The sequence below is a fragment of the Budorcas taxicolor genome, chromosome 3, assembly GCF_023091745.1.
Source record: "Budorcas taxicolor isolate Tak-1 chromosome 3, Takin1.1, whole genome shotgun sequence".
NCBI lineage: Eukaryota > Metazoa > Chordata > Mammalia > Artiodactyla > Bovidae > Budorcas > Budorcas taxicolor.
The window spans coordinates 31,286,804-31,292,803 of record NC_068912.1 but is presented as its reverse complement, the minus strand read 5'-3'; positions in this window follow the sequence as shown (position 1 = coordinate 31,292,803).

Below are 6,000 nucleotides of genomic sequence, written 5' to 3'. Positions count from 1 at the left end.
AAAGAACGGAAAACTCCCTAATTTACAGGTCATCAGGTAGCATATTCACAAGGGTATTGCTTCAGTTGTGGGCAGTATTAGCTGTGGATTAAAAGCAGTTCTGGTCATGCCTAACAAAGCAAGCCTAAAAAGGACCAAATAATTTCCAAAAAACTACATCACAGAATAAAGCTCGATTATAGTTGTAGGAATACAAAAACATCCAGTACCCAACAAGGTAAAATACACAATGTCTGGAATCCAGTAAAAAATTATAAGATACAAATAAGCAGGAAAATTCAATCCATAATAAAGAGAAAAATTCATCAGTGAAAACTGACATAGATGATAGAATTAGTAGACAAAGACATTACAGTTGGTAAAACTATATTCCATATGTTAAGGAAGGTAAAGGAAAGATTAAGCATATTAAGTGGAAACATGAAATATATAAAAGACTCAAATAGAACTTCTAAAGATAAAAATGAAAATGATTGAGATGAATAACAGCATATTTGACACTGAAAAATTAAAGATTAGTGAACTTTAAGAGAGAGCAACAGAAAATTGTACAAAATAATCACAAAAAGAAAATAGATTTTAAAAAACCACCAGAGTATGAGTGAGACAACTTCAAATAACCTATTATATATGCAGTTTCCTTTCCCAAAGGAAAAAAGACAAGAGAAGTCAGAAAAAAAATTGAAGAAATAATAACCAAAATTTTTCAAAAATTTATGAAAATCAGTCCACAGACTCAAAAATCTCAGTGAACTTCAAGCACAAGAAACATGAATCTAAGGCACTCCATAAAATTTCATCAAAGCATAAAGTGTGAAGGGATAAATTTAACAAAATATATGTAAAATTCATATATGAAAAACTAGAAAACATTATTGAGAGAAATTAAATACCTAAAGAAATGGACTGAAAGGTACAATATCACTGTCAACTCTCCCCAAAATGATAGATTCAGTATAATCCCAATAAAAATCCCAGGAGGCTCTATTTTGTAGAAATTAATAAGTGATTTTAAATTTTATGTAAAGGTTCAAAGGATCTAAAATAGCCAAAACCATTACTTAAAAAGAAGTTGGAAGACTTAAATAACTTGGCTTGAAGATTTATTATAAGTATAAAAATCAAAGTAATATGATATTGGCATTAAAATAGACAAATACACAAATGAAACAGACCAGAAGTAGACCCAAAGGATGGCCAAGAAGCACAAGGTATTCAATCATTAGTTATCAGAAAAGCGCAAATTAAAACTGCAGGTAGGTACTACTACACACTTAATAGAGTTGCTAAAAATTTAATATAATAACAATACCAATTGTGGTAAGAGTAGGGAGCATCTAGAAATCTCATATATTATTGATTAGAGAGTAAAATGATATAACCACTTGGGAAAGAAGTAGGTAATTTCTCTTAAACATACACTAAACATTTGACAGTGAAATATATATATATATGCAAGTGAAAATATATATATACATACATAAAATATATATACATTTTGTGTGTATATATATATATATACATGCTGCTGCTGCTGCTGCTAAGTCGCTTCAGTCGTGTCCGACTCTGTGCGACCCCATCGACGGCAGCCCACTAGGCTCCTCTGTCTCTGGGATTCTCCAGGCAAGAACACTGGAGTGGGCTGCCATTTCCTTCTCCAATATATATACATATTTACACACAAAAGCTTGTACACAAATGTTCATAGCACTTCATTCATAATAGTCTCAAACTAGAAATAACTCAAATTTCCACCAACAGGTTAGTGGAAAAACAAATGATGGTATATTCATACAGTGAAATTTTACTTTAGAAATAAACAGGAACAAGTTACTGCCACAACACTGATGAAACAGGATACAAAAAAGTAGGTACTGGGACCTTCCTGGTGGTCCAGAGGCTAAGACTCCAGGCTTCCAAGGCAGGGGACTGGGGTTCAATCCCTGGTCAAGGAATGGATCCCACAGACTACAACTAAAGATCACCCACGCCATGGCAAATGAAAATTAAAGATCCCTTATGCCACAACTAAGACTCAGCATAGCTAAATAAATAATTTTTAAATTAAAAAAAAATTTTAAGTAGATACTGTGTGACTGCATTGAATGAAATTCTAAAATAGGCAAAACTAATCTATGATAATAGAAATCAGACCAGTGGTCGCTTAGAACAGGGAGTGCAGGGGAATAACTGGGGAGGGACACAAGGGAATCTTAATATGATGGAAATATTCTATATGCTGACTGGGGTAGAGGTCCCATGAGTGTTTACATTTGTCAAAATTTCAGCAGAACTCCCTATTGTTTGCTGACGTGGTAGCATCTGATGGTGGCATATATCTGGGAACTGTACACTCTAAATGAGTGCATGGGTCATATGCAAATTACACCTCAATAGGTAGTTTCTTTTTAAAAGGAAATAGAAAAACAAAATCTAACTAAATTCATCTCTCTCCTGATCCTCTGCTTACATTTCTGCATAGTCCTACTGAATCTTCTTGGTGAACTCTTCATTTGGTTTGCCTCTGAAACGCAGATCACCTCATGGTTCCATCCTCCAATCCATGCACTTGTCTCTTATATAACTCTAGTTAGTTCCCTCACTGCTAATGGTATGCTGCTGCTGCTAAGTCGCTTCAGTCATGTCCGACTTTGTGTGACCCCATAGATGGCAGCCCACCAGTCTCCCCCATCCCTGGGATTCTCCAGGCAAGAACACTGGAGTGGGTTGCCATTTCCTTCTCCAATGCATGAAAGTGAAAAGTGAAAGTGAAGTCGCTCAGTCGTGTCCGCTAATGGTATAACTACCACTTATTTTATGATCATTCTCAAGTCTATATTTCTTGCACAGACTTTTCCCCAGAACCCCAGATGGGTATATCCAAATACTTAATTAAGAAATCTATATCTTCAGCTCAACATGTCCAAAACTAAGATTGTTACACATAACCTCAAGACTGCCTTTTCTACTATATTCTTTTTAAATTTATTTTACTGACATATAGTTGATTTACAGTGTTGTGTTCTACTGCATGCTAATTTATTTCAGTTGTGTCCAGCTCTTTGCGAACCTACGGACTATAGCCCGCGAGGCTCCTCTGTCCACGGGGATTCTCCAGGCAAGAATACTGGAGTGGGTTGCCACGCCCTCCTCCAGGGGAATCTTCTCGACCCAGGGATTGAACCCAGGTCTCTTATGTCTCCTGCATCGGCAGGCGGGTTCTTGACCACTAGCGCCACCTGGGCAGTTCTACTATATTCTTCAAATATGGTGATACGCTGCTGGACACACAGTAAGCAGTGCATATGTTAATGAATGAAAGATGGAATTACTAACAGTCAAAAACTCCTTCAGATCTCCCTCTTCTATATTAATTAAGCACACAACCAACATGTTTTGCCTAATCCTGCCTTTCCCTCCCACTGGGAAGCTAGAAAGATATAACCTTCTTCTTGGCTGACTGCGAGACACTAAGCAAATTCTCATGCTCTCGGGGCCTCATAGGCATTAAATATTAAAGGTATGCATTTGGAATCAGATAGAAGCAGATTCAAATCCCTGCCTACTGCTAATATATCTTTAGCATGTTCTTTTTATTCTTTGAATTTCACTTTCCTTATCCATGAAGGAGAAAGACTAATACCTATTCTGAGGTTGCTCTGAGTATTAAATGAAATGGAAGGTTACCTCTGCCTGGAACATAGGAAGTGTCACTAAATGTTAGTGCCTTCTCTTCCCACTCCCCACCACCACCTGCACTCTCACCTAGAGGGAGAGGGAGGGAGACGAGGTGGCACACATTTCTGAATGGCACCTCCTCAGACTGACAGGCTGTATTTCAAGATAAGGAAAGATATTCTCCCCTCCCCACTTCCTCGAGCACCACAGTCACCAAGAGAACTGTGTGCCATTGGTATTCCAGGCAAATGCACTCATCTGCAGAGGTGCTCTTATCTCATGATGCATCTGTCAGGGAAACTAGAAAAAGGAACACTGTGTTTAGAAAATATATTTTTCCCCTCCCCAGGTAAGCAGGAGAAATAATGGAATTCAAATTGGAAGGACCATGAGATAAAACTCCTGCCCACCAGGTATTTATCCCAGTTCATAAAAACAACTACTTCAAGGTAATAAAAAACAAAAAAAAACCCTCCCTGTTGGGGAAGCAAATGGAACCACATGCTTCTGAAACAGTTTGAGAGAAAACGGCAAACTCAGGGAGCAAACAGCAAACAGCAAATGCATGTCAAGCAGGGTCAGCACAGAGTGCCTCGCTCACAGACAAGGCTCTGGGAAAGGCTGGAGCCCCTCAAATCACACCAGCCATCAGGAGAGCACCTTCTGTCAAGTCCACAGGCCTCAGTGGGATATGGGGAGGTTCTCTTTCACTCCTGCACCCCCACCCTAAGAATTTCACTTCATTTCCGTTTCTTTAATGCTAACCTACAAACTCTGTCCCCTAGGACACTGTCCCCCTCCTTCCTTTCCCTGTTGTCCCTGAAAATAAACACACAGGCTTTTATGGTGGGAAGAGTTTGCTAATCACTAGAAGACAATGGACAGAGAGAAACAAAACCAATAAAAATGAAGACATTGTTTGCTTACCTAATGAGCCCTTGTCTGCAAGGTGACTAAACGTCCCTGCTTGCACAGGACAGTCCTGTTTACTCTTGTCCTAATGTTATGATTAATAGTATCGTTTTTTACTCTCAAAATTATCCATGTGTAGTCATACAGTAGAATAAGCTATTCTATTGATATGGTATTTACTCACTTTGTATCAAGCATATAAACATTAACTTATTTAACCCTGAAAGCAATTCTATGAGCTAAGAAACATTTTTAAAATAATGAAGCCAAGACATAGTGAGGTTGAGTAACTTGCCAAAGGTCGCACAGAGAGTCAGTGTCTGAGCCAGGATTTGAACTGAGGCAGTCTGGCTTCAATGTCCTTTTTCTGTTGTTGTTGTTCTAGAGATGGTTGGCTTCTCTTACTTATTTTTTAAAACAAAACTTTATATTCTGTATTGCGGTATAGCCAATTAACAGTGCTGTGGTAGATCCAGTGAACAGTGAAGAGACTCAGCTACACATACATACGCATCCTTTCTCCCCCAAGCCCCCTCCCACCCACCCTGTCTCTCACATTTCCTATCACTGCCTTAGTTCAAGCTGCCTTCACCTCTGCCATGGATCCTGGGAACAGCCTTCTGTCTGGGTTTCCTGACAGAATGTCCTTGTTCTTAACCGCAATAGTAGGCAAGCTATGACAAAGCTTTAAGAAATCACTTGCTCTTTCATTTGTTAAATATTATTCATGCCTACTGTGTGCAGACACTATGTGACAAACTACAAATACCCCATGAACCAGGAAGAGTCCCTGCTTTCAAGGAACTTTTAGAAATGGGAGACACAGATACAAGTAAAAGGATGGGAGTGCAGAGTGTACTGAGAACAATTAGAATGGGGTAGAGGAGAAGGCAGTGGCACCCCACTCCAGTACTCTCGCCTGGCAAATCCCATGGACAGAGGAGCCTGGTAGGCTGCAGTTCGTGGGGTCCCGAAGAGTCGGACACAACTGAGCCACTTCACTTTCACTTTTCACTCTCATGGCTTGGAGAAGGAAATGGCAACCCACTCCAGTGTTCTTGCCTGGAGAATCCCAGGGACGGGGGAGCCTGGTGGGCTGCTGTCTGTGGGGTCACACAGAGTTGGACATGACTGAAGCGACTTAGCAGGAGCAGCAGCAGAATGGGGTAGGGGTTGCGTGGTACACAGCATCTAAATCTGGCCTTAGAAGATCACAGAAAGCTTCCTGGGGGAAGTGACATCTGAGAAGAGTCCTAAAGAAAGAGTAGTTAGCTGGACTGGAAGAACCAAGAAAAGGCAGTGCAGGCAGAAGAGCACAGCAAAAAGTCCTTGGGCCAAAGAGATCGTGATGAAGTAAGGGAATTCAAGTAGTTCAGCAGAGGTCTAATGCTGCCTGGGGCCAGGGCAGCA